At 42.5% G+C, this 21,688-nt stretch overlaps 1 non-coding gene across 1 annotated transcript; it reads left to right on the top strand.

Annotated features, from left to right (window-relative positions):
• The first annotated feature begins 3,815 nt into the window (after positions 1-3,815).
• On the top strand, positions 3,816-3,975 carry LOC132592230 (U1 spliceosomal RNA). Its single transcript, XR_009557702.1, has one exon. It is a non-coding gene; the product is annotated as a U1 spliceosomal RNA (small nuclear RNA).
• The last annotated feature ends 17,713 nt before the right edge of the window (positions 3,976-21,688 follow it).

The raw sequence follows: 21,688 nt of genomic DNA, 5'->3' as shown, positions 1-21,688 counted from the left end.
TCCTCCTCCTCCTCCTCCTCCTCCTCCTCCTCCTCCTCCTCCTCCTCCATTCTTATTTTTGTTCCGTTTATGAATTAAATTATATCGAAGAGATTTCGCATTAAAAACATCAGCAGTGAAAACCAATAGGCCATTTCATGTATGAATCCAACTAAATGAAGTTTCATGTGCAAAAACAATTTCAGATCCAATGGCTGGGCTAAAGATCTCCACTTAAAGGGCTTGTTGAAGAAGAAAGGGCCTCCTTTGGCACTGGGGGACAACAGAGACAGCACCTGTCTGATATGTAACAAGAGGGAGTAGGGCCAGCTCATGGCATTTTGACATCTTCATTATCCCAGGTTAACTCTGTGTCTGTCGACCGTTGTGTAGGAAAGCATCTCACCAGTCTTCTTGCAATACAAAGATATCCATGAATACACACCCTAGTAATGACAGGCATAGAATATGCACCTGGCCTCGCTTCTCTCTCTGCTTAGCAAATCCAGCAATCATACAAAGTTTTATTTGGAAAGGGTAAAAACGATATCAGAGAAGGACACAGTCACAACCTCCATTTATCTCCAGTTGTCAGATATTTTACTGCAAATAAGTTTACTGTGCAGGTGTTCTTTCCTTTCATGGGTTTTCATGGGAGAGACATCACTAGTGCTGTCAAAATTCATGAAGCCAGGGAGCTCCATGGGAAAGCATTCCCATTTGCATGGGGAGGAGAGACAGGCAGAGATGAAATACAGCAAAATCTTTTACTGCACCTGCATAAATAGGGGCATGCTATGCCTTCTAGAAGTTCAAATCCTGGATGAGGCACGTTAAAATAACATAATGATCTAGCTGAGAGCATGCTTGGAGCAGTTTCTAATAACTACAGATGTTTCTCACCTAAGGGTGTGAGGGAACCATAGAGCTTGATAATCAAACCACACAATGTCAAATTCACTTATTTGGTGCACTGTTGTCCCCCTCCCTTCAGGTCCCACAGTTTTCCTTTCCTTTTCCTTTTTAGAAAAAAGCACCTTAAAAGGTTGCAGAAGTTATATATCTCCTGGGAGAGTGGACGCCTGCAAAGGGTCACTGAAGGCTTTGTATCGTTTGTAGCAGCTTAACTGCTGAAATATTGTAGAGCAAATACACTGCACGGTGTAAGCTCTGTCAACACAAATCTTTCTTTTGGGAATGATTGCCCGAGGAAAAAAATGTCTTAGAGATTCTTCTCAGTTGGATTGGTATCCTTCATTTCTGCACTGAACAACAGGCTTGTGTGTGAGGAGAGAGAGAGAGAGAGAGAGAGAGAGAGAGAGAGAGAGAGAGAGAGAGAGAGAGAGATCTCACCAGTACAGCTATTTATGTGGGCCAGGGCACCCATAACACTTTGATCAATATATGAGTACAGGCAACTCATTTTTAGGACACCTCTACCCCATCCCACCTTACATGTGTGTGTGTCTCTGTGTGTAATTTTCTATTAATTAGTCAATATTTATCTGTGGTTCATTTCTTTGGCTCTATGAGACAGTCACATGTTTTTCAGTTTTCTTTGCCTGGCCTGAGTCAGAGCAGACCCTCCAAGTGTCCCTATTTTCCAGGGATGTCCCTGCTTTAGAGAAGAAGTCCCGGTTTCTGACTTCCCGGGACCCACTTTTTCCTTAGGAGGTCCCTATTTTCATCAGAGAACTGCTGGACGATGTGGTAGAATGTCCCTATTTTCATTGGAGAAATGTTGGAGGGTTTGGAGTTATCTGACCCCCAAGCTGTCTGAAGGCAGTCTTGTACAGGGAAGGTTTTTTAAAAATGTTTAATGTTTTGTTATGTTTTTTATATGTGTTGGAAGCTGCCCAACACATATAACAGCCCAATAAGATGTGTGGATGTAAATAGTAAAATTATCATTATGGAATGGGACTTTCCTATTTTCATTGGAGAAATGTTGGAGGGTATGGTACAGTAGCCGTGACACTGGCAGGTGGCGCAGTGGCGGTGAGTGACCCATGGGTGGTGGTGGTGGTGTGGCAGAGCAGGGTGGCACTTCCTGTTCTGCCTCAAGTGGCGAAATGGGACGTACCACCCCTGATCTCAGGATTCCAGAACTTACAGCTGTCAGTTCTGAGGGAAGGCAGCCCAGGTGGAGCTCGCTAGCTTGGGGTGTGTGTGTTTGATTCCTCAGCTGGAGAAGGTTCAGGGGAGGCTCACATCCTTCCCCAAGCCCAGAAGCTATAACAGGCCTGTGTCCTGGCCACACACACATGGCTTCTGTTTTGTGCAAAGCTGGTAGATCAGGGGTCAGCAAAATGTTTTAGCCACAGGCCAGGCCACTGTCCCTCAGACCTTGTGGCAGGCTGGAGAAGCAGCACCGGGGGGGGGGGGGCTGGAAGAAGAGGGGGTGCAGAGCGAGCTTGTCTGCTCTGCTCTCTGGCCCACAGGAGCACCAGGGCGGCGCCACAGTGGTGGAGGGAAGATGAGCACCGTGAAAGGGCTGGCTCCAGAGAGGGGCTGCTTAAAATGGCGCTCAGCCAGCTCAACCCAGCCCCCTTCCTCCTCTAAGCAGAGCGGGGAGAAGCCAGGAGGAGGGAGGGAGAAGGCGCCACGGCGGTGTGTGTGAGGGAGAGGGGGGGGAATGGAATGGCGCAGGGGGAAAATAGTGCAGCCCGAACAAACAGAATCCCCACGCTGATCCATGGACAGCCCACAGGCCGATAGATCCTGAAGGCAATTGGGCCTGATCTGGCCCGCGGACCTTAGTTTGCCGACCCCTGCAGTAGATTAAGAAACTTGTATTTTATTTTTAAAAAAACTAAAGGTGTGTGCTTACAGGTGAACAGAGACCAGTGTCCATGCCCATAATGACATCATGCAAGGCCAGCCCACCCATGAATTTTTCTTTGGAAAAAAAAAGTGTCTCGCATAAATGTAAATAATAATGAAAACTGTAACAGAATAACATAATGAGAGAAACTAAATGCAGCAACAGGAGGCAAGAAACAAGAAGACACAGTTGGTCCCTCTTAACAGACATTCTTAACTGAACAGAACTGAACACACACGGAAGGGAGGGGCTGATTCCGGAATAAAGCACACAAGCCCCGCCCACCAGATACCAAGCATTCTACTGCAGTGGTATCTTGGTTCTCAAACGCCTTGATACTCAAATGCCTTGGTTCCCAAATGCCGAAAACCCGGAAGTAAGTATTCTGGCTTTTTGAACGTTTTTCAGAAGCCGAACATCCGATACAGTTGTCGGCTATTGTTTCTGGGGCACCAATCAGAAGCTGCGCCTTGGTGTTTGAATATTTCGGAAGTCGAACGAACTTCTGGAACGGATTAAGCTTGATGCTTTTGTTTTTGTTACAGGTAGGTAGCCGTGTTGGACTGAGTCGAAACAAAATAAAAAAAAATCCTTCTGTAGCACCTTAAAGACCAACTAAGTTTTTATTTTGGTATGAGCTTTCGTGTGCATGCACACTTCTTCAGATACACTGAAACAGAAGTAACCAGACCCTTATGTATATTCGGAGGGTGTGTGTGTGGGTGATGGGAATGGGTGATGGGCTGATAGGAGTGGTAAACCTGTTGTGGCTTTTGTTTTTGCTATTGATTTTGCTTTTTTTGTTTTTGAGGCTTTTTTAGGTAATTTGTTTTTGTGACTATGTGGAACCTGCGACGAATGTCCCCATCTATTACTAAAATGCGACACAGGAATCCAGAGGTGAAGCCACACACACTCTTCTCCCGCCGCCTCCCAAATAAACCACTTTATTCTTGGGAGTTTATAAGTAAAGAGACTCTCCTTCCAGCTCACGTGGCCTGGTATCAAAGAAAAACTCTACCAGGCAGGGGAGACACCTTGATCATGAAGGAGGTTTTCCCAGGGTGAGGCTCATCCATTGCACTGCGGGTGTGCTGACCCCTGCGATTTCCCCAAATGCGGGAAACTCGACTGCATAATTTGTGGTAGTGGGGGACTGCGTTCGCGCAATAAAAAAAAAAATTAGGGACTTTCGGTTCGTCGCGGCGGTGAGAAGGACGCAGGGACTTTCGCGTGCCGAGGTCTCTGGCTTCTCGGAGGGGGGGGGGAAGTCCGCAGAGCGAGCGGACTCCCCGTAAAAACATCGGATCGAGAGTTCCGATGACTCAGGAGCCCAGCGGCCGCTCCGTTTGGCGGATCCCCCGCCGCCCGAGAGCTCAATAGAGCGATCGTGAGCCGGCGGGGTTGAACCGCGGGAGCCATTTTGGGCCACATCTTGCCTCCGGGAAGCGAAGCTCCGAGTCCTGACCCGGCAAGCGGCGGATTCTTCCGATTTGAAACTAAAGATTCCTAAAGAAGTAAGTGGAACTTTGATTTGGACCTTAAATTTGCTGACTGGAAAATAGGAGAGACTTTAAAGAAACGGAAGCCGGTCTCTTCCTAATGGGAAACTGGGAGGCGTTTGGAAAAAAAATCCTAAGCCGAATAACAAAAGAATTTGAAACTGTGGACCCGAGAGGGAAAAAAGACTTTTTGGAACCATCTCAGCCCCTGAGTCCGGCACCCCTTGAGGTACAGCGGTATTAAAGGGAAGAGCGTTTTGACAGCTGTCAAAAGCTGTCAAACTGTCAAAAGACCGGGTGGATTGATTGCACTGCTGTGAACAGGAAAAATCGTTTGGAATTGTCAAAGAATTATTTAAATTGGAAGTAAGAATGGATTTGGGACTGAGTTAAGAACTAAGAAAAAGAACAGCTAAAATGGAGTCGATCGTCTGAGAAAGGAATTTTCCAGTACCCATTGTTCCCTACACCCTGTTTATTTGCGGTTACGAGAGGTATGAAAACAAAACTTTCTCGAGCCTTCCAGGAGACTGTGCTGAACTACTTGCTGTCATGGGAAGATTTTTACAAGGAACGGCAACATCCCAACTCACCACCAGTTGAAATTGAAGTCCAAGTCCAGGACTTAGAGGTTAATTCAAATTTGGAGATTATTGACTCTGAGACTGTGGGTGATAAGAAACAATTTGAAGAGGACTTGGACTATGACAAATTTGTTGGGGATGAAGCAAAAGATGATCTCCAAAAGGGAGAAAAACAAGCAGAACAAGAAGATGAGAGACAAAGGGACTTAAAGTCTAATGGAATTGAAGATCCTGGAAGGGTTAAAATGTGGAGTGGGGTTTTTGTGGGATGGGAAGGACAGGGGCAGAGGGGGGCAAAGGTCTGGAGATGGATTTGGGAAAGAATGGGTGTGGGGTAAAAACTTTAGTTAAAAGGTATTGTTTTGGTCTCTGAAAGACGGTTTTCGAAATCTTGGCTTGACAATGGAAACGCTGAACCAATTGGGGGAAAAAGACTTGGGGAGAGGAAATGGACTGCAAAAAAGAAAGGGAAAAAAAGTTATGTTTCCTTAAGGGAGTATAAGAATGGTTGGGAAAGAACTTTTAAGTGATTGTAAATTATTGCAGGTTAAGTGAGGTGTTTAGGCAGAAAGCTGCCCACCCTCCTCTTCTTATTCTGAGGCACTCAGTGGCAGGGGGTGCCCAGATGGGTGAGGAGGAAATGGAACCTTGGAAGTGCTGTTACCCTGCAGGTACCTCTTGTGGCAGGAGGGGACCTGTGGGGGGACAGCATGAAAAAGGAGGAGGATTGAGTTAATATTATAAGATTAAGATTTGAAACTGAGTTGGAAAATTCGCCACAAGTAATCAGTTTTTGTTGGAAAACCATGAGGAAGACCACCGAGGGAGTCGCAATTAAGATGTTAAAATAATAAGAACTGGGAAGTTTGAATTCTTCCCAATTTTTTTCTTCTGTTTTTTCTTTTGTTTTTTCTTTCTTTTTTTTCTTTTAGGTTTGTTAATATGATTATGAAAGAGTTGGGGGATGCAGATCCCCATAACTCTTCCCTACCTGTTCTCTCAGTGGCAGGGGGGGGATATGGGGGGAGGAGGGAGGGGGGAAGCAGAACTCAATTCATAATTGGACCCCTTTGATTCTTAAAGCACACGGGTCCTACTGGTGGCAGAAGTGGACCGGTGTGTGGAGGGAAAACGAAGGGACAGTGTTATACTGTATGTTTTGTTTTGTAAAATCAATAAAAATTTCTTTAAAAAAAAAAAAAGGAAAAACTCTAGGCTGTTTGATAGAATAACCTCCTGTCACCAGTAAAGGGTCCCTCTCGGCCTGACTCCCCTTACTGAAAAAGTTTGCCCCTTTCCACGCTGGCAACTTGTTGCCACCCCAGGTTATCTTTCTAGGCCTCCTCAGTGTTACTCTAAGACACAAACTTTTGCCTCCTTTCCTGAGGTAAGTTTTGTCCTCTAATGAGTTACCACTTCTGTGAGTCCCGATACCTTGCTGGAAAAATAATGACGATACTTCTTGGCACAAAAGAGAAGAATTTTATTAAATTTAGAACATAATTATTTATTTAACGTTTCATATGTTTATAAGATACATTTCGGTTGTAGGTAATCTCTGTCAAACATTTAATATCGAGCCTTCCTAAACCTCATCTAGATCCCCACTATCCTGGCCTCTCAACTTTATTCTTCACACCTACCCACTCCCTCTCCCTCTCCTCAACTGACAAAACCCGCTGCTCCCTCCTTTTAAACTGGGAACAGTCCCGCCCCCATTAGAATGTTATGTCAGTCAGGCTGGAGGTGGATTAACTCTTTTCCAGCCAGGTAGGAATAAATATTTCAAAACTGTGTCAATCCGTTACAGAACCCAGTTCAGCTACTGATTGATTGATTGATTGTGTGACTGCAGAAATGGATTTTAAAAAAAACCCTCCAAACAATGACTATCGTCAGTGCAGGTAAGGAAAAAAATTTTTAAATTGTTTTTATCATCTACAATACTGTCTTACTTATTTTATATAGTACAGTACATTGATTATTGCTTTCATTTTATGGATCAGTGGTCTCGTTAGACAGTAAAATTCATGTTAAATTGCTGTTTGAGGGGTTGTTTTTAAAATTCTGGAACAGATCAATCTGTTTTGCCTGACTTCCTATGGGAAAGCGCACCTTGGTTTTGGAATGCTTTTTCAGCAAGGTTGCATTCTGTCAAGTAGAAGTGAGTAAACATCAAATCCTGCTACACTCTGTGCCAGACCAACAAGATTCTGCCAGATTTTTTTGCTTGTTAGTTTTATTTAATAGGATTTATAAACTGTTTAATCATAAAAAATCTCCAACTGGTTACTATCAATTCAACATTGGGTTGTAGCTAGTGAAGTCATCCCATCACTGTAAGGATTTTTGCCTGTGCAATGAGACTTCCTCTCCATCTGTGCCCTCAAATCTGTTCTGAATAAAATATGGGATTTATCTGCCCCCCCCCGCATTTGATCACAAGACACGGTGCACACACATCATTTGAATGGCAATGTCCATTAGCTTGGGGTGCCCCTGGTCCCCTCAAATATTTTATGGGGGAGAGCAAAGGGACCTCAGCTCCTAGGAGTTGGCTCCTAGGATCTGGTAACAGGAAAAGGAGCAGGACTGAAATTCGGGGGGAATTATTATGTTACAGAAAGTGTAGGAGCTACTGCTCTGAGTAGGAGAGATCTTGCATGAAAGCTGACATTCTAAAATAAACCCCCTTCCTGCAAAACATTGTCACTGAAGTTTACAACAGTGGTATTCTTTTTATATATTAACTTTGGCTCCATTTCAAAGTAAAATTCATGAGCAAGAGTAACCAATTATTAAGGAATAGGAAGACAAAGGAATGCGATTCTGCATTGTGCTGGGACTTAGTGAGAGTTGAACACACATTATTCACTGGATAAATATGTGGAAGAAAGGAAGAGAGTATTTAGCTCTGTTTTAATTACTGTTAATCTGCCGAGACTTTCCCATTAGAAATATCACACTGGCATTTTCTTGGGTACCAGCTGCAAGCCAAGCTCTTTAACATTTAATTTTGATGCACTTATTCATCCAATTCCCTGCTTTCCTTCATCTGTTTACTATGCACCCATGCATTTTGGAAGATCTTTCTGGTGAGACACTCCCCCAAAATTTCAGTTAGTTTCAGTTAGTTTCCTCTTTGTTCTCCTTTGCCCCCTGCCTCAGTCCCTAGGTCCCCCCCCTCTCTGTGTGTGAATATCTCTCTTTGAAGCACATCCAGGGATAATGGCCATTGGTATTCTGTTAGAACCGCATTAAAAATCACTGCGTTCCACCAGCTGAGGAAGTTACAGTGATGCTCTCTTCCACCTGACAGAGTGATGATAATCTGGGGCTGTGCTGTGTACTAAACAATCACTATTCATTTGGGTTTGTTAGACATTTCATTCCACGGCATTCAACATGTTCAGGATGTGTGTGGTTTGTATATGTAGGCAGAAGGACACACACTCTTGTGCATGAGGGAGGTATCCAGAGCTTTGATGGAACCACAAGTTTTTCAAAAAGACAATAAAACGTGTGTGGGGGGGGTTGGTTACCCAACCCCAGCTGGGGAGGTGTTGGCCAGGTAAGGGGAGGGATCGACCTGCCCACACAATAGTGGGCGGAACTTACCTGGGAGTTCTCAGTCAGCCTCAGAGCTTCTCCCACCCTGCGCTCCCTCAGTTAAGCCTTCTTTCACAGGTTAACCTCTTCTTCACAGGTATGCGGGCACTGCTATGTTATGGTTGCTGTTGAAGGGCCAGAAAGGAATTTTCCTGCATGGCAGTTTTTGCCTTCCCTGTAGCACAGGCATCCCCAAACTTCGGCCCTCCAGATGTTTTGGACTACAATTCCCATCATCCCTGACCACTGGTCCTCTTAGCTAGGGATCATGGGAGTTGTAGGCCAAAACATCTGGAGGGCCACAGTTTGGGGATGCCTGCTGTAGCAAAATGTCACAACTTTGGCGGTTTCAGGCCTAGGGCATAATCATTTAGTCTTCCCTAAATGAGGGAGGGGGCATGAAGCAGTGCCCCCCCCCGTGGTGGTGATCCCAGGATTCCCCGTTAAAGGGGTTGTTTTGAGGGGAGGCATTTGCCATATGCCAATAGGTGTCATTGCTCTCCCCTGTGACGGTGGCGAAATGGGGGGCAGGCTTTCTGTTTGAACAGACATTCTCCAGAGCCAACCCAATCTCCACAAATTCTGGATAACCCTGATGTTCCCCAGATCCCCGGCCGGGAACTGGGAGGGATAAACGCCCAATGCTGAATCCCTACATCTGAAGTTTTAATAAAGTTGTGGCCAAAATTTTAATCCCATAACACGTTGTCTTGAGTCATTATTCCACCCAAGAGTCGCCCGGGGTTGGGGGGGGGTCTCCACCTGTCCACGCAAATAGCTCATACCAGTTAGCTCTTGTGTTCTTCATTTGTGTTCACCAAAAGCTAGAAAAATATAAGATTTGGTAACAGGTTTGTTGTGGGCTCCCAAACCTGATAACTTGCATTTCCTCCAATGGAAGCCCAGATGAGGAAAAGATTCACACTGCTCTAGGGAGACAATGCCAGCAGCATAACAGGCCGTAGCTTTATGATGCTTCAATGCTTAGCTGAAGCAACATTCCCATGTTATCTACAGTAGAGGGAGAGCTACAAGCAGCAGAGCTCACTGGGGAAAAAACCCAAACATGAATCCAAACAAGGGAGACTATTCCATAACCACGATGCCAACACTGAAAAGACCCTCTTTGGTCACCACCCACCTTAAAGTGCTTCTAAATCTGACTTTGTGGGAGATTAGCAGCCCAACCCAATTAATGTATATTCTTGCTAGTTAGCATGAGAAAGGGCTAAGTCCACAGAGCACTGTTGCTGATACCGTGTTTCTCATATTATAAGACATGTCTTATATTTATTTTTTCCTCAAAAAAACACACTATGGCTTATTTTCAAGGGATGTCTTATTTTTTCCTCCTCCTCCTGCCGCGGCCGGCATTGCTGCTGCGCCTATCACTATGTCTTATTTTCGGGGTATGGCTTATATTCCTTGAATGCTTAAAAATCCTGCTATGGCTTATTTTATGGGAATGTCTTAAAAAATGAGAAACAGGGTAGGCAGGTACTCAGACCATAGAAATACAATTGGTAGAGTGGTCTCTGTGTGATGTCATTTCCCCTCTCCTGGAGAAGAAGGAGCATATAATACTTCCTGTTCCTTCCTTCCTTCCAGTGATCAGCCATGAGGGCAGACGAGCCTTGTGCTTGTTCCAGCTTTCGGCACATGCCTGAAGCTGGTTATACTGTAAATATGAGTATTTTGCCTGCATAGTTTTTACTAATGCCATCGCTGTGAACCAATGCAAGAATATAAGTAAGTCGATCTTAAACTTACATTTCAGAGTGTTGCCTGATTCTTTGTTAAGCGGGATAAGAAAGGGGAGCCAGCTTAATCCATAGCTGAACTTGTTCAAAACAAGGCTTTATAGCCTAATTCCTATACTTTTAATTTTGCTCCCAAGAATGGGATTTTGAACCTCTCTTCGACTCACACAGGTGGGCACTTGGAGGGATAAATTGCAATTAATATATCCTCTCTTACTCATTAAAAACCCATCCCACAAACTTGACCTGATGTAAACCTGCTTACTGGGACCTGACCTTATATGAACTTGTCCTGATGTGACCTTACTTAAGGCTGCTACCACTTCCCCTGCAATCCCTCAGCCCCAGAATAACAGGTTGTTGCCACATTTGAGGTGTGGAAAAACTGGCAACTTTGCCCATTTGCACCCATCAAGCAGTTGGATTTTCCACTTACAACTGCCGGAGATTCCCTTTGCAACTAGCATCAGTATGCGGAGCAGATGTCCCTTTCTGGGCCCCATTTGAGTGAAATTATCCAGAGAAAACAATAAATAATTTCCAGTGACTTGACTTTATGCAGCCTTCCTATTCAAATGGCAAAATAAGAAATGTACAAATCATCACAGGCAATGGATGGGAGATCCATCAAGTGAGATCCATCAAGAACAAGGGATCCCAGGGAACTCTGCTTGACACAGCACGTACAGGACCTCTGGGATCTACCCCATTTTGTGATGTATGCAGTTTTGTCAAGCGAAGGGTAAAGAGCCAGTTCCATAGCTGTTAAGGAAGTATGTTAGGATATAAATGCTATAAATTTTAAGACTGTGACACGGGCAGTGTGTTTTAGGCTGGCTGTAATTACTTTGTGCGTAAGAGAGAAACATGGTGGAAGAAATCAGAATGCGAGAACACAGTCCGGTGGTGTCAGAAGAAAGAAAGGAGGGCTAAGTTGTAAACAATAGGTTGTCATAGTGAGTTAAATGGAATTGCTATCTTTTTTAAAAAATAAAAACCAGAGCAAAATTTCAGAAAGATTATAAATCACAGCTTTACCCCGCATTATTTCCAAACAAGCGATTCAAAATCTCTGCAGTTGGCCTTCTAGGGACTTCTTAAATCACTAAGCCCTTATCAGCACCAAATAGAATAAAAGTCTCTTTCAGCACATTTATCCTGCCATTTCATTTGAATCCAGCAAAGCCCAGGGAAGCAGCGAGAGATCCTGTTCTGGACAAAGTTACACTACCTTGGAAGGCGCAGGTCCACAGCTTTTGGGGTGCTTAGGGTTGCCATATTCCCAAAAGTGAAAATCCAGACAGAATTGTTGAGGGTTTTTGGGGGGGGCAAAGTTGTTGAGCTCCCCCAAAAAACATTCATTTTGGGGCTTCTTATATTTCAAAAGAATTTTAAAAATAAAAATTGCCCAACTTACCATACATCCGGGTTTTCCTGGACATTTTACCAATTCAGCAAAAACCCACCCGGACGCCATTTTCCTGAATGAATAATGTCCCGGAAAACCCAGACGTGGGGGTGCTGCTGGATTCAAAACTGTCACCGGAGACTCTGGTGGCCTTGGTGGCTAGGAATGCCTTTTTTTCCAGCTCTGGCTGTTTTTGGAGAGAAATGACGGCCACTGTACTCCATGCTCAGGCAACTTCTAGATCGAATGGTTTTGTACCCAATTTCCTTTATGAGTGAAGCCATAAGGTGAACTACAGAACTGGAACACAACGAAAAGGTGCATGTGAGGGAGTGAATAGTGCCATTATGTAGTTTAGTCATGAGGTGGCACTGGATTTAGTTGTCTCCAGGTGGAGGCAAACGTTTTCTGTGCTGTTACAAGACAATAAAGTTCTTGTCTGGTTTTCCAACTGATGCGTCCTCTATGCCTTCTGTGATGGCGAAAACGCTCAAGCAGTGCACGAACCAGGAAATTCAGCCATTTACTTCCTTCCTGCACAACTTTTAGCTCTTTGCTACCACTGCGCAGTAGAAAAGTCAGTACATCCTTTAATCTTGACACATGGGAATACTCACGCACCAGGGCAAATATCCCTGGACTCAGACAGAAAATACATTATTTTTTTATACAAGGACAAATCTTCTTTAACACCTCATAAATTCCTTACCCATTGCTAGCTTACAGCTTTCTTTGCTAGCTGCCCTGCTGAGTTGGGTTTTCAGACTAACAAGATCCATTTCTACCATGGCTTGTATGGTTTTATTTGGTGCTGTTCCTCCATAACAGCTCCCAAATATGCATATAACCTTTGTTTTCAGAAGTCTGGTTTTGAGGCTATTGAATCTACTGTGGCAATGCAGCAATTAAGCGGGATTAACTGATACATGAGACGAAGGATTCTCCTGTGTGGGTTAGCATTTGGGGACAAAGTATAAAAAGCAAGTCATCTGGATGACTTATTCATAATGTGGCCATATTTAGAACAAGGTCAAACTGGCACCAGCGCCTTGAGTTTAAAATAATCCCTCCCCCTGTCCTCCTCCATCTGATCAAAATGTCATCTTCATTAGCAGACATGGGTACCATTTAGGAAGGGCACTCTGTAGGTCTCAGGCTAACTCACTGGTTTTATATTACAACTCCAAGGGGTTATTTTCAGAATTGTAGGAACCTAGGTGCTAGGTATGATACTACAGATACACTTAACTTTGCTTTTTAAAAAGATAAAATATTGCTGTTTCTCTCCCTCCACCCCGCTTTCTCATCTAGAAAGAAATATATGTAAGAGAGCCAGTAAGTGGAACTGGGGAGACCCAGGTTCAAATTCCTAGTCACCCATGAAGCTAGCTAATTAACTCTGGGCTAGTCATTCTGTCTCAATCTATCCTACCTGACAGGGTTGTTTTTTAAATAAAATATTCATATTTTATTGAAAATTTTAAGTAGAGAAATAAAGTGGGAAAGGTGGAGAGAAGGCAAAGCAAAGCAAAACCAAAACAAGAAAGAAAGAAAAATGCTTGAAACTGGCACAATACAATATAGGGATATATAAAGCAGTATGATTATTCTAATGAGTATGAAATTATTAACAAGTCATTGTGCTTTTTATAAATTCGTTCCAAATATTTGTCCATACACAATGTACGTCTGAAAGCCATGTGCTCGTATGGTGCAAGAGTAGTCATATTTTCTAGCCATCATTCAAAGGGTGTTATCTTTCCAATGAATCAATATCTGTCTTTTAAGACAGAGCATGAAGAGTCCATTTATGCTGACCTGCTGTCAAACCACTTGTGGTTTGGATAATATTATCATCTGACAATTTTACCCCCCCAAAAAAAAGTAGTACAGTGGTTCCTTGGTTCTCAAACTTAATCCATTCTGGAAGTCTATTCCAAAACCAAAGCGTTCCAAAACCAAGGCATGCTTACCCATAGAAAGTAATGCAAAATGGATTAATCTGTTCCAGACTTTTAAAGACAACCCCTGAAACAGGAATTTAACATGAATTTTACTACCTAACAAGACCATTGATCCATAAAATGAAAGCAATAATCAATGGACTATACTATAAAATAAATAAGACAGTATTGTAGATGATTTAAAAAATAAAATAAAAATTCTTACCTGCACTGATGATAGTCATTGTTTGGATGGGGGGTGTTTATCCATTTCTGCAGTCACACAATCAATCAATCAGTCAATCAGTAGCTGAACTGGCTTCCACATAGTCACCACAACAAATTAACTGAAAAAGCCTCAAAAACGAAAAGGCAAAATCAATAGCAAAAAACAAAAGGACCAAACTTAATCCATTCTGGAAGTCCGTTTGACTTCCGAAATATTCAAAAACTAAGGCGCAGCTTCTGATTGGTGCAGCCGCCCCAGAAACAATAGCCAACAGTCACATCAGATGTTTGGCTTCCGAAAAACATTCGAAAACCGGAACACTTACTTCCGGGTTTTCGGTGTTTGGGAACCAAGGCGTTTGAATACCAAGGCGTTTGAGAACTAAGGTACCACTGTATTTCTACATCTTAATATTTTCCTCCAAATATTTGTAAGCATCAGACACTGGATCAGCATATGTTTCAAGGAAGCATTTTCCTTATTACATCTCCAGCAGCATGTTGTCATGGAACGTCACCTCACAGGGTTGTTGTGACAAATAGACCGGCTATGGCATAAGCCTTCATGGGACCGGTATGTGAGACACATGCTTGAGCAAGGTTCAAATACCAACTTGGCCATGCCTCACTAAACTACAATTTTCAGAGGAGTTTATCCATTGATCCTTCTTCTCAGGGAGCTCTTGGGATTTATAGCTCTGTGAGGTGTGTGTGGAAGGGTCTCCTGACAACTGTGAGCATTCTTAACAAACTACCATTTCACAGGATAGTTTGGGGAGAAGGAGCGACAGTTTGAAGTGATAAGATTCTGCTTTAAATGTGCAGTTCAGATAGTGCATTAGTTGCCTGACTAGACTAAATGAAGCCAGGTGAAATGTTGTTGTTTAGTCGTGTTCGACTCTTTGTGACCCCATGGACCAGAGCACGCCAGGCACTCCTGTCTTCCACTGCCTCCCGCAGCTTGGTCAAACTCATGTTCGTAGCTTCGAGAACACTGTCCAACCATCTCGTCCTCTGTCATTCCCTTCTCCTAGTGCCCTCAATCTTTCCCAACATCAGGATCTTTTCCAGGGAGTCTTCTCTTCTCATGAGGTGGCTAAAGGTGAAATAGATGTGTGGTATTGTTTTATAATAATAAAAAAACAGAGATACAATTTCAGGCTAGATACTAGAAATATACTGGAGTATATTCCTTTCATCTCACGTGCAGAGAAACAAGCACAAAGATCCATGGAAACAGAACAATCAGTAAAGATTTCATGAAGGTGTCAGAAAAGAAGATTCAGCCAGGTGGCTCGGAAACAAACTGTGAAGTGAATAAATTCATGCAGGAAAGGCAAAGGATAATCTTTGCTATAGTCTATGATTATGTGCTGCCAAGACATTTTGCTCAATGTCTGGCCTTGATGCTTTGTAAGTAACTGCTGCGTGTATTCCTACAATCTCTGGTGCGGTATTGCAGTTGCTGGATCATTGAAAGTCAGGGGGAGAGCTGAGCTGCTGGCCTAAAATCACAATGATAACGCTAACAGCCTGGGTAATTGAGGTTATTATGGATGCATTAGACATACAGACAAACACACACAATTATGCACAATGCAAAGATAAGCGTATTCGCAGCAGCCAAAGTCTTCTAGCTCTGCCAGGAGAGACGAGAGTTCCCATACCTCAAACACACACACACACACACACACACAAGCAGTGGCTTAGCACCAGGCTTCTCCAGCCTGGTGCCCTCCATAGGCCTTGGACTGCAGATATTCATATCGCACAGTTTGAAGCAAGTGGATGCATAAAAATGGAGTCTTTTTGGAATAAATACATTGTCCAGACCCATGAAAATATTATACAAAGTTTACATGCAGAACTTTCTTTAAAATATAACCAAAAGGTAAATGATACATTCAAACAATTCCATATCTTGTGCATATCCATCACAGCCTCAGCATCCGCTTAGAAATAAAATAAATGTACAATCGGAGATGACAAACATCTCTCTCACACACAGGCTTCATTGCCTGCATTCCAGCCTCCACTTTCCCTGGAGCTGTTTTCTCTCTCTTCGGGAGAGTCTTCCATATTTCTCCAAAAATAAGACACCGTCTTATATTTATTTTTCCTCAAAAACAACAATACCACACTATGGCTTATTTTCAGGGGATGTCTTTATTATTATTAAGTATGGTACAGTTTAACCTACAAGGTTAAACTACCTATCACTATGGCTTATTTTCAGGGCATGACTTATATTCCTTGAATGCTTAAAAATCCTGCTATGGCTTATTTTATGGCTACGTCTTATTTTAGGAGAAACAGGGTTTTACATGTCTTTACTCCATAGCGACTAAAAGAACAAGACTCCAAACACCACCCTTCCAAGATGACAAATTTGCAATTCAATGCCTTAATTACCTGATCTAAGGTTAAACACTCATATGTTAGCTAGCAGAAAACAGAATAGTTATTTATCAACTACTTAAAGCACAGAGAGAGCTCTTCTTGCTTTTCTAAAGCTTCAGTGGAATCTCTCAGCTCCAAAATTCTACAATTCTAGGAACCAGTTGCTTCAGTTCTATTTTCAATGAGACAATTTAAATATAAGGTACAATGAAAACATCATTTGTATAATATGGCACAGCAAACTAAATGACCTAAAATTCTTAAAACTAAAGCCTTCTCCAGGCATATCCCCTTGTTACAGTTCTCATCTCCCTCCATGATATTTTGAGATCTCAGGAACTACAGATTCTGTTCCTGCGAGACATAAACTTGCTAGGTGTAATCAGTGGTGGCTAACACCCATTGAGATTGGCAGGGCAGTAGGTAGGGAGCATGGTAATCTAGAGTCAACAAGATGCAGAGCAAACTAATTCTATTTTGTCCCCCTCCCCCTCCCTGCTGAATCTATAAAGGGCACACTGAGACTAAGATGGAGGAAGTTGAGAGGCAGTGCCACTCTCTTCATTCATTGTAAGAATGCAGGCTGGTGGAAGCCAGCTGAGGGCAATCTGATGGAGCAGTTCCCAATTCACCCTAATGGACCAGCCTCCACTGGGTCTAATTTGGGGCACTTACTATAGGCACCAGCCCCTAGCTGCTTCAATGGGATTTTTCCTGCCTCCCCAACACCGCTAAAGTCCCCTGTTGTGTTACAGCACCTCCCAGGCTGAGATTGGGACTTACTAATTTAAACACATGCTATAATGCTTTGCCAAGCAGAGACAGTAGCCGTTAATCCAATGGCATGCTATGCATCCAGTTACTTGCAGTATCCATCAGCAAAGCTTGCAGTGTTTGAGATTTCTTTTCCAATAAGTGTTGGAAATTTATTTCAGGACAATACTTTGTGTAGCAAGTTCTGCAATAATTTTTAAAGACTGCAGTGGACAACTCAGAAAAAGAAGCAGCAGTGGAGAAATATTATCAAACAAGTGCTGCTTTTAGTGAAATTACAGTATTAAACCAGAATCCAGATATTCTCCATCTTAAAATCTTCAAACCATCACTGGATGGAAACTCTCCCATGCTCAGATAATACAAAGCTTCCTCTTCTACATGGGGAGTGAAGTAAGTCTTGCCTTTTTGAACTGTGGAAGAAGCAAGTATTAACATTTCCACCCAGATGTCTGTAATATTTTTGGTTTGTCTTGTTACCTAGCAATTCTCTTTAGTTATCTTTTTACGCTCTAGCTTAGCAGTTGTGCAGGGAACTAGTGGCAAGGAACACTTGTGTTAATATAAGTTCAAGGTCAGTGTTTTGACCGAGGGGCTGCTGTATTATATGCCTCAGATCCAACTTCAGGTGACAAGCCTCACTCTTACTAGGGAGTACTCCCCACTGAACACAATGGACTTACTTCTGCATAAATATGCATAGGAATGTGTGGGGTTGTGATGTAATACACAGAGAATTTAGTTCAGGGCCCCAAAGGGGTCTGCTACAGTCAGAGAAGATGGGTGATGTCCAACCAAGGAGAGAAAGAAGCAAGTTGCCTTTTAAAAGCAAAGATCCTTTATTCGGTTGCAACCGGGTTCCCTACGCAAAGGTGACAAAAGGTATGAGGAACCATGCCCAAAGGTATCTTAGAATTTTGAAGTGTCAGGCATAGCTCTAGTGGCTTTAGCCCAAATGTAGCAGAGTTTTCCTGCACAGTGCAGAAGCTAGTTGAGGTGGAAATGACTAGTCGGCTAGACACAGAATAACTATTTACAGGATTTATTAAAAGAAAATAAAAGCAGCAGAGTTTCTGCATACAAAGCAAAGCAAAATAAATCCTTACTCTTTCTCTCTCCAACCATATACACAGCACTTCTACTCCTAACACCTAACAAGAAACAACTGTGCTAGCATTCCTAGATAACAGAGTTCAGTGCTGGTCGTTAACCAATCAGAGAGAGTAGTTTCCAGGTCAGGCAGACCTTGGCTTTCTGCCAAGAGTAAATTGACACTGCCTTGAGTTAATTGTGTGAAGCAAGACTCTGTAAGTTTCCCATGAGAACCAATTAACAGAAACCGAACAAGGTAAGGTCAGAATTTTATACAGTTGCAATTGTGGGTGGTCTTATTTGTCACAGGTTCATCAATTTACAAGGTAAGGGGGAAATGCCTGGGAGCAGGGTGCAAAAGGAAGGTTCGGGTGCAAGATACAAGGTGGGGTGCAAATCCTATCTACATGAGTAAGGTAACATCTAGAAATCCAGGGATGATATGATGATCTGTTTTTCTATAATAACAATAGGGATGAGAGTTTTATTTAACAGTTGAATTCCTCTTCCCACAGGGTCAAAGGAAGTGGATCTGGTCATCTGGCACTTTATGGAAGAAGAAAGGGGAGCTGACTGGAAGTGAGTACAGTAGGTTGAGGCTAAAAATAACGTTTATACTTCCATGGTTACAATAAAGTGATGTGATTTGAATACATGGGTTCCAATTCTTATTTTCCTGAAAGTAGTTACAATCACTGAGAAGTAAAGGGGCCAATTCCATTGCAAGGACGCCCAATGTAACAATTGCATAAGGGTCACCTTAGAGATACACATTTACAAGTACATAGTAAAGACACGATTACAAGAAAAATACCTAGATACAATTTAAAATTACCTGGATACAATTACAAGGAAATACTTGGATACAAATATATATATATATATATATATATATATATATATATATATATATATAAAACTGGATACAATTATAAAAATAGACATAGGATAAATTCAGGAAATAGGGTAATAGGCAGTGCAGGGAAGAAAGAAAAATGCTTTATTTGACTGAAAGGAAAGAAGAGATTTGAAGGAGGGGAATAACGGGAGAAGCGAATTAAAAGGAGAGCAGACGAAAAGGCAAAATTGAGGAAATGGTTCATATACCTTTTAGGCTGTCTTCATTTGGTTAATTTGGTCCTGGTTTTCAGCTTCTTTAGCTATTCTTCTACATCAGATGAAAATCCAAAGAGACAGATCCAGACAGTGCAAAATTGTGTTATGAATTGTCGTTGTTGCTGTTGTTTTTGCAGCGGGAAGTTAATCTAGATGATACCCAATTCTTGAGGTCCAGTTTCTATGAGGGTAGAATATGTAAGAGGAAGCTTGCCAAATCGCTTCCTTTGTGAACTGTGCATGAAGAGGGGGAATTAACAACCAACAAATGAACTCTGGGACCATATTCGAGAAGTTAGAGAGCCTGTTCAGTTATTGCAATGATTCTGCAAGCCACACTGCCCAACACTAGGCAGTGCTGGTCCACCTCTTTAGTGCTCAGATAAGGTTCTCGGCCTTGCCTTGTTGCTCTTCTCTCTTGTCCTTTGTGCTGTCTTGGAAACATTTCATAAAGGGCAGTTCTGTGTTGGAGGCCCATGCTGTCAGCTTAACTGTAGATCTCTAATGAAGTATATTATTCTAAGCCGGTATTACAATATTCAATAACTGCCAGGCCTTCAGCAGTGTGTCTTAGGAGTCCTTCGATAACCCCCCCACTCCTCCCCGGAAACGTAAGTGATATTGGCATGATAAGGGGTTTTCAATTACGTCCCGGGTGTGATTCCATTTCCATAGTTAAGAGGCGGTTTGAAGCACCTCTTCAACAATTAGAAGCTAGCCAAATGGATCCTGTAGGCATTCACCTATGATCAAAGACCTGCCAAACTTAATTTGTATTTGTGTGCCTCCAGAAACAGGACTGGGTTCAAATTGGGATATGAAGAGACAAAGTAATTGATGTACCACTCCCTTTGATATCTTATTTGCAAAGGCTGTGTAATTACTTGTCAGTCCAGCCTGAGCTCTACCTCAAGCAAAAACGCTTTAGTATTCTTCTTTCATTCTTCTTGTTTTAATTGTACTGACATTCCTGTTCTCTGAAGAAAAACCACAAAGAAAAAACCCAGCAATGTGCACATCAGGAGGCTAGCTCTGTGGCCTTTGAAATTAATGGCAAAGCTTCAACAGACTCCAATGGAAGGAGTGGAATGGAAATGGAATTTTTTTGTGTGTGCCCTACTGCAGGCATCCACCAGTGTGTGTGTGTGTGTGTGTGTGTGTGTGTGTGTGTGTGTGTGTGTAATTTTAAAAGTATTCAATGTTGACATATATAAAAGCCTGTTCTCAAGAGTCTGTCACATTCTAGAATGATGGAGAAGCAAAGCCCAGGGGTTGGGCTATGCCAATGAAGCGGAGGGGCCATGCAGATTAGGAACAAGCTTGAATCCCAATATGGAGCCATTAGAGTAAGATTTGGGGGCTCCCCCACCCCCATGATTTTGCAATACTCCTTTTTGCTGTGATCCATAAGTTTAGCAATGCTTCCACATCTACCACTAGTACAGTATATTTGAGGTAATTTGGTAGTCATTTTTAAAAATATCATTTTATATTAGGGATCCTGTTATTTCTAAAATAAGATTATAGATGTAGGTCAATGTATGTGAATTACTGGACTGTTGCAGAACATAAGGAACCTGCTATACCTCCCAACAGATTTCCCGTGTTGCTATTTACTTCTGAGTCAATGGAGAATAAGATGCCACTGATACTGAATCTTTTTTTTTAATCCGTCAATTCTACTTTCTTTCTTTCTTTCTTTCTTTCTTTCTTTCTTTCTTTCTTTCTTTCTTTCTTTCTACCTTTCTTTCTTTTTTAAAAATGACCCCCAAATCCATTTCCACTCCTCCATGCCAAACCCTTGTTGTATATTCACAGGAATTGGAAACTTCAGATGACCCTATGAAATTTAGGTTGCAATCCTATGCTCAGTTGCCTGGGCGTAAGCCCTGTGAATCAATAAGGCTTCTGTTAATGTTTCTATTTATTTTACTTTTAAAAAATGGCATCCTTCTGTATGCATCCATCTTACATTTCTCCTAGGAAGTGGTTTATCTGACAGCCTGTGCTTGCTCACAGCAGCCACCTTGTTTAAAAGAAGTTAAACGTAGTCTTTAGCTAAAAATACGAAACCTGAAAGCTGCCGGATTGATTAGTTTGCTCACTGAGGCTGTCTGGGTGTTACGATAATTCCTTAAGCAGAAGTGCTGAACTGGATGCTTTTTCCTCGGTCTGAATTCCCCCTCCCTTGTTGCACATCAACACTTTCAATGACTGCAAGGGTAATTGTGTCTTTGTTTGCCAGGAACATTAAAATTGTTATGGTTCTTGTAGGAAATGTGCCTGGACTACTTAACTAAATGACATTCCACAGCAAAGTCTCCCATTGCAGATACTGCAGGTAAGAGTCAGTGGTGTGGGGACGATTAACCCTTCATGCACTCTAGGAAAGCAAACAGGTAAATATTTAGAAGGCTGATAATGCCCCACATCCTTTGCCCCTTAATAAAAGGAAGAACCTGGTTCGAA

Source organism: Zootoca vivipara, chromosome 5, assembly GCF_965207765.1.
Source record: "Zootoca vivipara chromosome 5, rZooViv2.hap1.1, whole genome shotgun sequence".
NCBI classification, from domain to species: Eukaryota; Metazoa; Chordata; class Lepidosauria; order Squamata; family Lacertidae; genus Zootoca; species Zootoca vivipara.
Note: the sequence above shows the minus strand (reverse complement) of the source record. Positions and strands in the feature narration are given on the sequence as shown.